Genomic DNA, 17424 nt, shown 5'->3' on the forward strand with positions numbered 1-17424 from the left:
AAAATGAAAATAAAAATAGGATTGAATGAGGAAGTGCCCTGGAGTACAATAATATATGGTTAAGGGGAGGTAGTTAATGTCTAATCTGGACAAGGGACGGACAGGTCCTCTGGGATCCATGCCTGGTTCATTTTTATGAACGTCAGCTTGTCCACATTGGCTATAGACAGGCGGCTGCGTTTGTCTGTAATGACGCCCCCTGCCGTGCTGAATACACGTTCAGACAAAACGCTGGCCACCGGGCAGGCCAGCACCTCCAAGGCATAAAAGGCTAGCTCTGGCCACGTGGACAATTTAGAGACCCAGAAGTTGAATGGGGCCGAACCATCAGTCAGTACGTGGAGGGGTGTGCACACGTACTGTTCCACCATGTTAGTGAAATGTTGCCTCCTGCTAACACGTTGCCTATCAGGTGGTGGTGCAGTTAGCTGTGGCGTATTGACAAAACTTTTCCACATCTCTGCCATGCTAACCCTGCCCTCAGAGGAGCTGGCCGTGACATAGCTGCCTTGGCGACCTCTTGCTCCTCCTCTGCCTTGGCCTTGGGCTTCCACTTGTTCCCCTGTGACATTTGGGAATGCTCTAAGTAGCGCGTCTACCAACGTGTGCTTGTACTCGCGCATCTTCCTATCACGCTCCAGTGCAGGAAGTAAGGTGGGCACATTGTCTTTGTAGCATAGATCCAGCAGGGTGGCAACCCAGTAGTCCGCACACGTTAATATGTGGGCAACTCTGCTGTCGTTGCGCAGGCACTGCAGCATGTAGTCGCTCATGTGTGCCAGGCTGCCCAGGGGTAAGGACAAGCTGTCCTCTGTGGGAGGCGTATCGTCATCGTCCTGCCTTTCCCCCCAGCCACGCACCAGTGATGGGCCCGAGCTGCGTTGGGTGCCACCCCGCTGTGACCATGCTTCATCCTCATCCTCCTCCTCCTCATCCTCGTCCTCCAGTAGTGGGCCCTGGCTGGCCACATTTGTACCTGGCCTCTGCTGTGGCAAAAAAAAACCCTTCTGAGTCACTTAGAAGAGACTGTAATATATCAGGCTGGTTTAAAATCTGTAAAAAAACACAGATGGGCGCACCATAGGGTAATTCTGTGGGTATATATTGATATACGGAGAGAGATGGTAAGGCTCACCTTATATGGTTGTGCAGAGATAGGCACAACACTATTGTAGGTATTATCAAACAAGCCTGGATGTCTGGATAGGGCGGTCTGCAGCCACGGGATCACAGAAGATCTTCAAACGGAGAAGCCTGGAGCCCCCAAGAAGATAGTAGTATAAAGGAACAAAAACACGTCCCACGGCGCGAATTACCGTCAGCCAGTCACCAGGATCAAGAAGAAATCTTTTTATTGCAGCGATACAACGCGTTTCGGGGAATCACTCCCCTTCATCAGGTACACAGAGCTGCACAAAGTAACAGCACAAGGCTACACATATTTATACTTACAAACATACCGCCCTTAAAGGGTCACAAGGTCAGAAGGGAGGAGATTTGGGTGTTGCCTAAATGATCAGTGGCAAATACAATGTGCATATCTGCAAGCTCTCATAATGAGCCGCCGATGTGCACATTAGAAACACATTTATATTATATAAAGCTAGAAAAGCACACTGAAAATAGTCCGTTTTGTAAGTGACCTCAAAACAATACGCCCATATGGGGGCCGACCCTATGAGGTGTGCAATGGCAAACGCATCACAGGTTTCTAATCAAATAAGGCGATTGTGAAGTTCTATCAAGACTCTAGGACCTGTGTCACATGACCGGATCCCAGTCACGTGAGAGCCGTTGCTCGGTCACAAGGTAACAAAAGTGGTGAGGGGGCCGTCCTCTCTAAAGAAGCTAGCTCACGTCACTCAACCTGGTATCACATGACTCACATCACGTGAGTAAGATCCGATCATGTGAGAGCCGTTACCTAGTTACAGGGACGCTTGAATGGTGAGAGAGCCGTCTGACTTGCACTTCTATAACCGCACATCGCATAGTCAGGTAGAAACTTATCAGAGTCGTTTTTATAAACCAGAGGGCGCTCTCACTGGAAATCTACTGTGATTCAACAAAAAGAACATTTTGAACATTCACAAAAAATAGAGGAGGGGAGGAAAAAGAAAAGCATATATTGTGAAGATCACATACATATAATGTTGCCCTACAGATACAATAACTAGATTCCTGAAAGATAAACAGTGTTATTAAACATAGATAGAAGTGGCATGATACGACCTTAAAAAGATTTAAAAAATTGAAAAATTGATATATATAAATAAGGGAAGGGAAATGTAAAATCTAATACTCCTTTTAAGAAAAGAATTAAATAATTTTAGCCACTTATTAGGTTTCTAAATGAGAAAGTCCTTCTACTAAAAGAATAATAATATTAAGAATTAAAAATATAGTAAAAAGAATTTTTATGTGATTGGGACGTCATCCAATCAAATCACATGATAAATTGACATTAGTCATGCAGGATTTAGGGGATACAGGTGGGTGCATGCGTGCAGTTGGTAAAAGTACACACGCATGCCACCACTATCCCAAAATACCTGATGATTGACAAACATCACCAATTGGTGGCGTGGTTGTCACCCTATTATTTTATCAAAAAGAAGAAGTTCAAGACAGCAGTAATGTAGTTGAGGGTCTGGATCTAATAGAGAAAAGACAAACATCTATTACTCATATTTTCCCTTTCCAGTGATGACAGGGTGTATATATCATCAATTTATAGATTGATTTCAAATGCCTCATTAAGACCCTGGGGGCTCAGGCTATTAAGTTTATAGATCCAGAACATTTCACGTCTTTTGATTGTTTGTGTAATGTTCCGGGTGTCAGCATGAATTTTCTCTATAGGTATTACAAAAATACTTGAAAAAAGACCCTGATGTTTATCCGCAATATGTCTTGATACACTGTGCTGCATAAATTTCTTCTTAGTGTTTGAACGGTGTTTGTTCAACCTATTCCGTAACGTCTGTGTGGTGCGACCCACGTACTGTAATCCACATTGGCATTCCAGCACGTAGATCACATTATTTGACCCACAGTCCATTGGTTGCTTAATATTAAAAATTTCCCCAGTAGTATTACTACGAAAAGAGGTAGAGTTACGTATAGAGAGGCAACATAGACATTTAGATTGTCTACATTTAGTACTGCCCACTGGTCTAGATGGTATAAATGAACTAGTGTTCGACCCAGTTGCTTTTTGATGGAATTTACGTAATTTAGTAGGTGCTAACAAATTTTTTAGGGTTTTGGCTCTCCTAAAAGTTAGGGGCGGGTGGCTTGGTAGGGATTTGCCTATGTATGGGGTCTTTTTTAATAATATGCCAATATTTGGAAAGGATATTTCTCACGTCCTTATGATTACCACTATAAGTAGTAATAAAGTTGGTACCCCATTTATTATTTTGCTGTTTGTCCTTTGCCTGATCTTTCTGGTTGGCTAATAGGCAATTTTCTTGTGTAAGAGCCTTGGCTCGATTAAAAGCCGCCTCAATAACCCTATGAGGATAACCTTTTTTCTGAAATCTTCTCCGAATGCTTTCACTCTGTGAGATGAAATCCCTAGTTAGCGAACAATTCCTCCTTAATCTCTTAAATTGACTAAAAGGGATATTTGTCTTCCATTTTTTGAAATGGAGACTCGAATACTCAAGATAACTATTGCAATCGACCTTTTTAAAGAACGTACGTGTTATAATTTTGTCACCAACAGCATTCATTTCTAAGTCCAAGAATTCAATTCTTGAACGGTCATGTGTCCCGGATAAAGTGATACCCCAATTAGAGGAATTCAAGTATTGAATAAAGCCCATAATAGAATCAGAATCTCCATCCCATATGAAAAACAAGTCGTCTATATAACGACGATATAATACAATATTATCCGACCACTGGGTGGACTTATAAATATACTGATCTTCAAACACTCCCATGAAAAGGTTCGCAAAACTGGGCGCGAAACGCGTACCCATTGCAGTACCTTTGCACTGGAGGTATAGTTGTTCACCAAAAGAAAATGTATTATGTGTCAGGATAAATTGTATGGATTTCAATATAAACGACTTTTGATCAACAGGTACAGAAGAATCTTTGGTAAAGATTCTTCTGTACCTGTTGATCAAAAGTCGTTTATATTGAAATCCATACAATTTATCCTGACACATAATACATTTTCTTTTGGTGAACAACTATACCTCCAGTGCAAAGGTACTGCAATGGGTACGCGTTTCGCGCCCAGTTTTGCGAACCTTTTCATGGGAGTGTTTGAAGATCAGTATATTTATAAGTCCACCCAGTGGTCGGATAATATTGTATTATATCGTCGTTATATAGACGACTTGTTTTTCATATGGGATGGAGATTCTGATTCTATTATGGGCTTTATTCAATACTTGAATTCCTCTAATTGGGGTATCACTTTATCCGGGACACATGACCGTTCAAGAATTGAATTCTTGGACTTAGAAATGAATGCTGTTGGTGACAAAATTATAACACGTACGTTCTTTAAAAAGGTCGATTGCAATAGTTATCTTGAGTATTCGAGTCTCCATTTAAAAAAATGGAAGACAAATATCCCTTTTAGTCAATTTAAGAGATTAAGGAGGAATTGTTCGCTAACTAGGGATTTCATCTCACAGAGTGAAAGCATTCGGAGAAGATTTCAGAAAAAAGGTTATCCTCATAGGGTTATTGAGGCGGCTTTTAATCGAGCCAAGGCTCTTACACAAGAAAATTGCCTATTAGCCAACCAGAAAGATCAGGCAAAGGACAAACAGCAAAATAATAAATGGGGTACCAACTTTATTACTACTTATAGTGGTAATCATAAGGACGTGAGAAATATCCTTTCCAAATATTGGCATATTATTAAAAAAGACCCCTACATAGGCAAATCCCTACCAAGCCACCCGCCCCTAACTTTTAGGAGAGCCAAAACCCTAAAAAATTTGTTAGCACCTACTAAATTACGTAAATTCCATCAAAAAGCAACTGGGTCGAACACTAGTTCATTTATACCATCTAGACCAGTGGGCAGTACTAAATGTAGACAATCTAAATGTCTATGTTGCCTCTCTATACGTAACTCTACCTCTTTTCGTAGTAATACTACTGGGGAAATTTTTAATATTAAGCAACCAATGGACTGTGGGTCAAATAATGTGATCTACGTGCTGGAATGCCAATGTGGATTACAGTACGTGGGTCGCACCACACAGACGTTACGGAATAGGTTGAACAAACACCGTTCAAACACTAAGAAGAAATTTATGCAGCACAGTGTATCAAGACATATTGCGGATAAACATCAGGGTCTTTTTTCAAGTATTTTTGTAATACCTATAGAGAAAATTCATGCTGACACCCGGAACATTACACAAACAATCAAAAGACGTGAAATGTTCTGGATCTATAAACTTAATAGCCTGAGCCCCCAGGGTCTTAATGAGGCATTTGAAATCAATCTATAAATTGATGATATATACACCCTGTCATCACTGGAAAGGGAAAATATGAGTAATAGATGTTTGTCTTTTCTCTATTAGATCCAGACCCTCAACTACATTACTGCTGTCTTGAACTTCTTCTTTTTGATAAAATAATAGGGTGACAACCACGCCACCAATTGGTGATGTTTGTCAATCATCAGGTATTTTGGGATAGTGGTGGCATGCGTGTGTACTTTTACCAACTGCACGCATGCACCCACCTGTATCCCCTAAATCCTGCATGACTAATGTCAATTTATCATGTGATTTGATTGGATGACGTCCCAATCACATAAAAATTCTTTTTATATATTTTTAATTCTTAATATTATTATTCTTTTAGTAGAAGGATTTTCTCATTTAGAAACCTAATAAGTGGCTAAAATTATTTAATTCTTTTCTTAAAAGGAGTATTAGATTTTACATTTCCCTTCCCTTATTTATATATATCAATTTTTCAATTTTTTAAATCTTTTTAAGGTCGTATCATGCCACTTTCTATCTATGTTTAATAACACTGTTTATCTTTCAGGAATCTAGTTATTGTATCTGTAGGGCAACATTATATGTATGTGATCTTCACAATATATGCTTTTCTTTTTCCTCCCCTCCTCTATTTTTGTGAATGTTCAAAATGTTCTTTTTTTGTTGAATCACAGTAGATTTCCAGTGAGAGCGCCCTCTGGTTTATAAAAACGACTCTGATAAGTTTCTACCTGACTATGCGATGTGCGGTTATAGAAGTGCAAGTCAGACGGCTCTCTCACCATTCAAGCGTCCCTGTAACTAGGTAACGGCTCTCACATGATCGGATCTTACTCACGTGATGTGAGTCATGTGATACCAGGTTGAGTGACGTGAGCTAGCTTCTTTAGAGAGGACGGCCCCCTCACCACTTTTGTTACCTTGTGACCGAGCAACGGCTCTCACGTGACTGGGATCCGGTCATGTGACACAGGTCCTAGAGTCTTGATAGAACTTCACAATCGCCTTATTTGATTAGAAACCTGTGATGCGTTTGCCATTGCACACCTCATAGGGTCGGCCCCCATATGGGCGTATTGTTTTGAGGTCACTTACAAAACGGACTATTTTCAGTGTGCTTTTCTAGCTTTATATAATATAAATGTGTTTCTAATGTGCACATCGGCGGCTCATTATGAGAGCTTGCAGATATGCACATTGTATTTGCCACTGATCATTTAGGCAACACCCAAATCTCCTCCCTTCTGACCTTGTGACCCTTTAAGGGCGGTATGTTTGTAAGTATAAATATGTGTAGCCTTGTGCTGTTACTTTGTGCAGCTCTGTGTACCTGATGAAGGGGAGTGATTCCCCGAAACGCGTTGTATCGCTGCAATAAAAAGATTTCTTCTTGATCCTGGTGACTGGCTGACGGTAATTCGCGCCGTGGGACGTGTTTTTGTTCCTTTATACTTAGAAGAGACTGGCCTGCTAGTGCTAAAAATGACCCCTCTTCCTCCTCCTCCTCCTGGGCCACCTCCTCTTCCATCATCGCCCTAAGTGTTTTCTCAAGGAGACATAGAAGTGGTATTGTAACACTGATAACGTCGTCATCGCCACTGGCCATGTTGGTGGAGTACTCGAAACAGCGCAACAGGGCACACAGGTCTCGCATGGAGGCCCAGTCATTGGTGGTGAAGTGGTGCTGTTCCGCAGTGCGACTGACCCATGCGTGCTGCAGCTGAAACTCCACTATGGCCTGCTGCTGCTCGCACAGTCTCTCCAGCATGTGCAAGGTGGAGTTCCACCTGGTGGGCACGTCGCATATGAGGCGGTGAGCGGGAAGGCCGAAGTTACTGCTGTAGCGCAGACAGGCGAGCAGCGGCAGGATGTGAACGCCGGAAGCGCGAACAGACGGCCCGCACTTTATGCAGCAGCTCTGACATGTCGGGGTAGTTGTGAATGAACTTCTGCACCACCAAATTCAGCACATGCGCCACGCAAGGGATGTGCGTCAAACCGGCTAGTCCCAGAGCTGCAACGAGATTTCGCCCATTATCGCACACCACCAGGCCGGGCTTGAGGCTCACCGGCAGCAACCACTCGTCGGTTTGTTGTTCTATACCCCGCCACAACTCCTGTGTGGTGTGGGGCCTGTCCCCCAAACATATGAGTTTCAGAATGGCCTGCTGACGTTTACCCCGGGCTGTGCTGAAGTTGGTGGTGAAGGTGTGTGGCTGACTGGATGAGCAGGTGGAAGAAGAGGAGGAGGGAGCCGAGAAGGAGGAGGTGGTAACAGGAGGCAAAGAATGTTGCCCTGCGATCCTTGGCGGCAGAAGGACGTGCGCCAGACAGCTCTCCGCCTGGGGCCCAGCTGCCACTACATTTACCCAGTGTGCAGTTAGGGAGATATAGCGTCCCTGGTCGTGCTTACTGGTCCACGTATCTGTGGTTAGGTGGACCTTGCTACAGATGGCGTTGCGCAGTGCACACTTGATTTTATCGGATACTTGGTTGTGCAGGGAAGGCACGGCTCTCTTGGAGAAGTAGTGGCGGCTGGGAACAACATACTGTGGGACAGCAAGCGACATGAGCTGTTTGAAGCTGTCTGTGTCCACCAGCCTAAATGACAGCATTTCATAGGCCAGTGATTTAGAAATGCTGGCATTCAGGGCCAGGGATCGAGGGTGGCTAGGTGGGAATTTACGCTTTCTCTCAAATGTTTGTGAGATGGAGAGCTGAACGCTGCCGTGTGACATGGTTGAGATGCTCGGTGACGGAGGTGGTGGTGGTACATCCCCTGTTTGCTTGGCGGCAGGTGCCAACGTTCCTCCAGAGGCGGAGGAAGAGGCCGAGGCGGCAGCAGCAGAAGAGGCCGAGGCGGCAGCAGCAGCAGAAGAGGTAGCAGGGGGAGCCTGAGCGACTTCCTTGTTTTTAAGGTGTTGACTCCACTGCAGTTCATGCTTTGCATGCAGGTGCCTGGTCATGCAGGTTGTGCTAAGGTTCAGAACGTTAATGCCTCGCTTCAGGCTCTGATGGCACAGCGTGCAAACCACTCGGGTCTTGTCGTCAGCACATTGTTTGAAGAAGTGTCATGCCAGGGAACTCCTTGAAGCTGCCTTTGGGGTGCTCGGTCCAAGATGGCGGCGGTCAGTAGCAGGTGGAGTCTCTTGGCGGCGGGTGTTCTGCTTTTGCCCACTGCTCCCTCTTTTGCTACGCTGTTGGCTCGGTCTCACCACTGCCTCTTCCTCCGAACTGTGAAAGTCAGTGGCACGACCTTCATTCCATGTGGGGTCTAGGACCTCATCGTCCCCTGCATCGTCTTCCACCCAGTCTTGATCCCTGACCTCCTGTTCAGTCTGCACACTGCAGAAAGACGCAGCAGTTGGCACCTGTGTTTCGTCATCATCAGAGACATGCTAAGGTGGTATTCCCATGTCCTCATCATCAGGAAACATAAGTGGTTGTGCGTCAGTGCAGTCTATGTCTTCCACCGCTGGGGAAGGGCTAGGTGGATGCCCTTGGGAAACCCTGCCAGCAGAGTCTTCAAACAGCATAAGAGACTGCTGCATAACTTGAGGCTCAGACAGTTTCCCTGATATACATGGGGGTGATGTGACAGACTGATGGGGTTGGTTTTCAGGCGCCATCTGTGCGCTTTCTGCAGAAGACTGGGTGGGAGATAATGTGAATGTGCTGGATCCACTGTCGGCCACCCAATTGACTAATGCCTGTACCTGCTCAGGCCTTACCATCCTTAGAACGGCATTGGGCCCCACCATATATCGCTGTAAATTCTGGCGGCTACTGGGACCTGAGGTAGTTGGTACACTAGGACGTGTGGATGTGGCAGAACGGCCACGTCCACTCCCAGCACCAGAGGGTCCACTAACACCACCACGACCATGTCCATGTCCGCGTCCCTTACTAGATGTTTTCCTCATTGTTATCGTTCACCACAACAACAAAAATATTATTTGGCCCAATGTATTGTATTCAAATTCAGCTGGATATAAATTTGAGGCCTAGTATTTAGGCGCTGGGTGACAGGTATGGGTTTACTGACAGAATTAGACTTGGAAATGCACAGTAGCGGGTGTGTGAAGTTATTCTGAATGTCCCTATGTGCACCTTCAATATGATCTACCCTTTTAGGGATAGATTATAAATAGCTCTGATACAGCAGAAACCACTAAATTTTTAAATTGCTAAATTGGGAATTGTATTTCAACCCAGATCAAGAAATGTGCTTGAACGGACACTAAATAACTCGCCCAGCTACAGCACTAACAACAGATTTAGCTGGATATAAATTTGAGGCCTAGTATTTAGGCGCTGGGTGACAGGTATGGGTTTACTGACAGAATTAGACTTGGAAATGCACAGTAGCGGGTGTGTGAAGTTATTCTGAATGTCCCTATGTGCACCTTCAATATGATCTACCCTTTTAGGGATAGATTTCAAATAGCTCTGATACAGCAGAAACCACTAAATTTTTAAATTGCTAAATTGGGAATTGTATTTCAACCCAGAACAAGAAATGTGCTTGAACGGACACTAAATAACTCGCCCAGCTACAGCAGTAACAACAGATTTAGCTGGATATAAATTTGAGGCCTAGTATTTAGGCGCTGGGTGACAGGTATGGGTTTACTGACAGAATTAGACTTGGAAATGCACAGTAGCGGGTGTGTGAAGTTATTCTGAATGTCCCTATGTGCACCTTCAATATGATCTACCCTTTTAGGGATAGATTTCAAATAGCTCTGATACAGCAGAAACCACAAAATTTTTAAATTGCTAAATTGGGAATTGTATTTCAACCCAGAACAAGAAATGTGCTTGAACGGACACTAAATAACCCGCCCAGCTACAGCACTAACAACAGATTTAGCTGGATATAAATTTGAGGCCTAGTATTTAGGCGCTGGGTGACAGGTATGGGTTTACTGACAGAATTAGACTTGGAAATGCACAGTAGCGGGTGTGTGAAGTTATTCTGAATGTCCCTATGTGCACCTTCAATATGATCTACCCTTTTAGGGATAGATTTCAAATAGCTCTGATACAGCAGAAACCACTAAATTTTTAAATTGCTAAATTGGGAATTGTATTTCAACCCAGAACAAGAAATGTGCTTGAACGGACACTAACAGCTACAGCAGTAACGACAGATTTAGCTGGATATGAATTTGAGGCCTAGTATTTAGGCACTGGGTGACAGGTATAGGTTTACTGACAGAATTAGACTGGGATATGGCCAAAAAATAACCACACTATTGATGGTTAAATGCACTTGTTGTGACAGCTTGACAAACCACACTACTGAGGGTTAAATGCACTTGGTGACAGGCGCAGCTTGCCCCTGATGTAGTATATGGCCAAAAAATAACCAGACTATTGCTGGTTAAATGCACTTGGTGTGATAGCATCACCCTGATGTAGGATTTAGCCAAAAAACAACCACACCATTGAGGGTTAAATGCACTTGGTGACAGGCGCAGCTTGCCCCTGATGTAGTATATGGCCAAAAAATAACCAGACTATTGCTGGTTAAATGCACTTGGTGTGACAGCTTCACCCTGATGTAGGAATTAGCCAAAAAACAACCACACCATTGAGGGTTAAATGCACTTGGTCGCAGCTTGTGCTAGCACACCACAAGACACAAAATGGCCGCCGATCACCCCAGTAAAAAGTGACTGACAAACGGTCTGGGCAGCCTAAAAACAGTGAGCAATTGAATTTCAGCAGCTCAATGATGCACAGCTGCAGATCGATCGATTAATCAAGTCCTTTGGAGGAGTTAATCTGCCTAATCTCGCCCTACTGTCGCAGCCGCAACCTCTCCCTATGCTAATCAGAGCAGAGTGACGGGCGGGCTATGTGACTCCAGCTTAAATAGAGGCTGGGTCACATGGTGCTCTGGCCAATCACAGCCATGCCAATAGTAGGCATGGCTGTGATGGCCTCTTGGGGCAAGTAGTATGACGCTTGTTGATTGGCTGCTTTGCAGCCTTTCAAAAAGCGCCAAGAAAGCGTCACAAAAGCGCCAAGAAAGCGACGAACACCGAACCTGAACCCGGACTTTTACGAAAATGTCCGGGTTCGGGTCCATGTCACGGACACCCCAAAATTCGGTACGAACCCGAACTATACAGTCCGGGTTCGCTCATCCCTATTAAAATGGTCTCAGCAATGTCTAGGTTGCTGAGACAGTTTTATTAAGTTTATGGGCTGGATTTTATTGGACTGGGAGAAGGTAGGATTGGTAGAGGGACCTCCCCAGTTCACCCCATTCCGGGACAGGTTTTCCCCTAGCCTGAGGGATCCCAGCTGAAGCCAGCTGGGATCATCAAGTGGAAATAAAGAATAGTCCAGGCTGTCAGTCTAGGAGAGTGAGGCCTGGAGAAAGTCTGGGAAACTGGCTGTCCTGCTGGCTAGAGAAGCCGAGTGCTCTGTGTGAACTGTGTTCAATAGGTGAGTTAGGAACTTCACTGTATTAGCCAGAGCCCAGATCGGCAGGTGTTTATTTTGGTTTATGTTTTGTGGTGCTGGACCTTCAGTCTACCCAGTGAATTATAACTGTGGTGCCTGTATTGCTGGAGTGTGATAAAAAAGCAACATTTAGGCTTTAACCCTGTGGTCTGCAAGATACTCTGTCATCGCCGCTCCAACCTGAGAGTCTAACCCCTTACAATTCATGGAGGATGAGTGCAGTTCGGACCCGGAGAGGTCTTCTCACCTAGGAGACCCGGGGTGCCCCAGTGCTGGAGGTGCCGTGAGCGGGGACACGTTGCTGCCTAATGCCCTCTGACCTCAGAGCCCATGGAGTGTGCCGGGGGCCGGAGACAGTCACTGTATGCGGTGCCAGTGTGTGCGGCCTCCCCAGGACTAGAGACTGAGCGGCAGATGTGTTCCCTGGTGATAAATGACTGCTCCTTCAGGGCTCTGTTGGACTCCGGTAGTCTGGTCACCTTAGTACATGCCAGCTTCGTGGCTGGGAATTATGTCCCGGACAAAAGAGTTAATGTGTTGTGTATCCATGGGAATGCAAAATCCTACCCGGTGGCTTGCGTTAAGATGGAGACTCCAGCTGGGACTGTATCCTATGAAGTTGGGGTTATCAAAAGACTTATGCATGATATGATATTGGGCCAGGACTTCCCCTTGTTTTGGAAGTTGTGGGAGTGGAGAAACAATCCTGCAGAATCTGTGCCTTCTCCTTTAAATAATCATTGCTATGAGTGGCCCATTGAATCTAATGGTTTAATAGAAGAGACCATTGAAGACAATGGTGCCGATAATGTGCAAAATGAAGATGTCTTGTTAACTGAAATGTCTGAAAATGTGGGGTTATGTGACGTACCTAATAATGACAATTTTCCATTGCAGGTGTTAGCTGGCGAAGATGAAGCTTCCCCAACTGGGGAAAATGTGTTGGATATAGGGGTGTCTCAGGGTAACTTTGGTACAGAGCAATTGAGAGACCCCACTCTCATGAGTGCTCATGGAAATGTTACTGTGATAGATGGTGTACCATAGGTACCAGAAGCTGACCAGAAATTACCGCATTTTGCCATGAATGGAAACCTGCTGCATCGAGTTAATAAATGCAGCAATGAAATTGTGGAGCAGCTTCTGGTGCCAAAACCTTATAGACGTATGGTACTAGATCTCGCACATAACCACGCACTTGGGGGTCATTTGGGTGTTAGCAAAACACAGGAGAGGGTAATACAACGATTTTTCTGGCCTGGAGTATACAAGGAAGTGGAAATATACTGTGAGTCCTGCCCCACCTGCCAGATAAGTGCCCCGACCTCACATTTCCGAAGTCCCTTGGTGCCTCTTCCCATCATTGAGGTACCTTTTGAAAGAATTGCCATGCACTTGGTGGGTCCCATTGTTAAGTCAGCTAGGGGACACCAGTATATCTTGGTTGTGTTGGACTATGCCACACGATACCCGGAAGCAGTACCCTTGCAAAACATGGCGTCCAAAAATATTGCCCGGGAATTATTTTTCATGTTCTCCCACACGGGGATCCCTAAAGAAATTCTCATGGACCAGGGTACCCCCTTTATGTCGAAGGTCATGAAAGAGTTGTGCAAGTTGTTGACAGATGGGTTGGTCGAGAGGTTTAACAAGACGCTGAAACAGATGTTAAAAAAAGTGGTTGAAAAAGATGGTCGAGACTGGGACTGCCTCCTACCCTACCTTATGTTCTCTGTTAGGGAGGTGCCTCAGGCTTCTACAGGGTTCTCACCATTTGAGTTACTATATGGCCCTACCTGAGAGTGCAACCCCTTACAATATATATATATATATATATATATATATATATATATGTAAAAATATTATGGCTAAATACTTATATATATGTTTAAATTAAATTTAGCCCCCATTTATGATGGGATTCAAACTCACAACCTTCTACATTACAGCCCAGAATGTTAACCACTACACTATACAGCTGCATGGCCAGTTACTAAAAAAAAGTAATAAATATGAGACTTCTGCTGTATAGGAATACTTATACAGCAAGTATTCCTATACAGCAGAAGTCAATTTTTTATTTTATTTTTAAAGTATTTGGCCATGTATCTGTATACCATAGTGGTTAACATTGTTGGCTATAAAGTAGAAGTTTGTGAGTTCGAATTCCGCCAGAAACTTTTCAGAAATAGAGGCTGCATTAGATTTAAATACACTCACTCGAGCACAAGCAATATTCGGCTGAGCTCGCCCAACACTAGTGAATGTCATAATAGAAAAAAAATATATGAAATAACGGAAAATCAAAATAATTGATCTTCCTCCTGTAAAATTATTCCACAGTATTGAAGCAGAACAGGGTTCAGAAAGGGAGTTTACAGCCTGGGTAATAAGAACAATCCTGTTACACCTTGCTGTACTGACTGCGGATCCAAATTGCCATTATACTACTGCTCATTTCTGGTTTGCAATACCTCTATAATTCCAGCAAACCGTTCTTGCTATTGGGGTCTTATTAGCCTTGTGCGGTGCATATATATATATATATATATATATATATATATATGTGTGTGTTCTAAAGCCTTTTTTTTATGCTTATTAGCCGTTGTGTGAGAAAATTACAGTCCTTTTTGGTGTGTATTAGTGGCAAAAAAAATATAGTTATATGCTCTAAAGCCGTTTTTTGGCGTATATTAGTGGGGAAAATGAAAAAGGGCTTATTAGTAGTGATGGACAAACTTCGGCCGTGGCATTTCACGAACGCGTGTTCGCGATCAAATGTTAGCAAATCAACGATTTGCAGCAGGCCCCATTGACTTTAATGGCAGGCGAACCTGAAAAACCTTCAGGTAATATTTTCAGCCACCAAATACTTACTAGAGGTGCACAAATAGTCCCACAACATGGACAGTGAGATACCAGAGGGGATCATTGACAAAAATTCACACAAAAAATATGTAATTTTAATCAGGGGCCATTTTTATGCGTCTTAAAGGGAAACTCTCAAAAATGTGCCCTGCTGGAGCCTAGAAAAACTTTATTTTAGGCTACTGGAGTACAGGCCCCAAAAATGAGGCATTCACCTGACAGAAAAGAACTTGTGATGATGTGGATAGAGGTACATTAGGCAGTCACTGAATACAAATTTTATGGCAGCCTGCACAGGCCCCAAAAATTAGGCATTCACCTGACAGAAAAAAATTTGTGATGATGTGGCTGGAGGTACATTAGGCGGTCACTGGATAAAAATGTTACTGTAGGCCAGTACAGGCCCCTAAAATTAGGCATTCACTTGACTGAAAAGAATTTGTGATGATGTGGATGTAGGTACATTTGGCGGTCACTGGATACAAATTTTACCATAGGCCAGTATAGGCCCCAAAAATTAGGCATTAGCCTGACAGAAAAAAACTTGTGATGATGTGGCTGGAGGTACATTTGGCGGTCACTGGATAAAAATTTTACTGTAGGCCAGTACAGGCCCCTAAAATTAGGCATTCACCTGACTGAAAAGAATTTGTGATGATGTGGATGTAGGTACATTTGGCGGTCACTGGATACAAATTTTACCGTAGGCCAGTACAGGCCCCAAAAATTAGGCATTCACCTGACAGAAAAGGTCTTTTATGCCGCTGTATATACATAAGACAAGGACCATTATTTGTTCTGGGTGGTGGCGGATATGTGTTGGCTGCCATGAGGAAATAAAAATTTTAAAAATGTGAGGTAATCCAGTCGTGAGCTAGGCAAGTGCGCTGATTGGTCACAATCCTCCCCTGCTGCGCTGAACGTCCTTTTGGACAGGACACTCAACGAGGGGCAAGCCAAGAGTTCCATGGCAAATTGTGCCAGCTCTGGCCACAGGTCAAGCCTGCACACCCAGTAGTCCAGGGGTTCCTCTCTAATCAGAGCATCCACATCGGTGTTCCCTGAGGCTGGATCCAAAAGGTGGCTGTCGATGGGTTGGTTGCAAGGATTATTATTATTATTATTATGCACACTTATATAGCACTACTAATTCCGCAGCGCTTTACAAACATTATCATCCAACTGTCCCCAATGGGGCTCACAATCTGAGGTCCCTATCAGTATGTCTTTGGAGTGTGGGAGGAAACCCACACAAACACGGGGAGAACATACAAACTCCATGCAGATGTTGCCCTTGGTCGGATTCGAACCTAGGACCCCAGTGCTGCAAGGCACCAGTGCTAACCACTGAGCCACCATGCTGCCCATAAGGATATTCTTATTTCCACAGGGACCAACACATCTTCAAACCGCCCTCTTCTTGCAGGCAATGTAGGATTGGTACCCGCAGCTGTTTTGCTGTGGGTGGAAATTCCTCTGTCAGCGCCCGCAACAGAAGAATGCAGCATCTCTCGCAGCAAGGCATGGAAATACTGCATTCTGCCAGCCCTCTGTGATGCTGGTAACATGTCCACCATTTTGTGTTTGTAACAGGGGTCTAAGTACGTTGCCACCTAGTACTGGTCCTTGCCCTTTATGCTTTTAATACGGGGGTTCCTCTTCAAACACTGTAGCATGAAGGCCCCCATTTGCACTAAATTGAAATTGGTGGAGTGCCCTGGCTCCTGCTCATCGCACAGGAGAATGCCATCCTCGGTCTCCTCCCCCCAGCCACGGACAACACTAGGGATCCGCAAAAAGTTTAAAGGCAGTATGTGCCCTCCAAGTGGGCGAGGTATGGCGTGAAGCTATACAAAATTTGTGAGAGTACCTCAGGGTACACTTACAAGTTTTGTGTATATGAGGGGCGAGATTCCCGTATTCAACCCCCAGAATGTCCCCCCACTCTGGGTGTTACCGGGAAACTTGTGTGGGACCTTATGTACCCACTGCTAGATAAGGGTTACCACCTTTATGTGGATAACTTTTATACTAGTATGCCCTTGTTCCAGTCCCTTGCCGCCAGATCCACGTCCGCTTGTGGGACCGTGCAAAAAAATCAACGCGGCCTCCCTGCCCTCCCCCTCCAGGTACCTATCCCCAGGGGTGAGACCCGTGCCCTTACCACTGGAAACCTGTTGCTGGTCAGGTATAAGGACAAGAGGGATGTCCTTGTACTGTCCACAATTCATGGTAACAGCATCACCCCTGTCCCTATGCGAGGTACCGCGGCAACGGGCATCAAGCCCGATTGTATCGTCGACTACAATCGGCATATGGGAGGAGTTGATCTCTCTGATCAAGTCCTCAAGCCTTATAATGCCATGCGCAAAAACCGGGCATGGTACATAAAAGTTGCGGTCTACTTGGTACAGGTTGCCATGTACAACTCTTTTGTGCTGTCCCGGAGTGCTGGCAACACAGGGACATTCCTTCAGTTCTATGAGGCAGTCCTCAAGGCCCTGATCTTTTCAGACCAGGAAAGAGCAGACCAGAGTACCTCGGAAACTGTAGGTGCACGGATCGTCCCTGGCCAACACTTTCCAGG

This window comes from Bufo gargarizans, chromosome 2 (genome assembly GCF_014858855.1).
Source record: "Bufo gargarizans isolate SCDJY-AF-19 chromosome 2, ASM1485885v1, whole genome shotgun sequence".
Classification (NCBI taxonomy): Eukaryota; Metazoa; Chordata; class Amphibia; order Anura; family Bufonidae; genus Bufo; species Bufo gargarizans.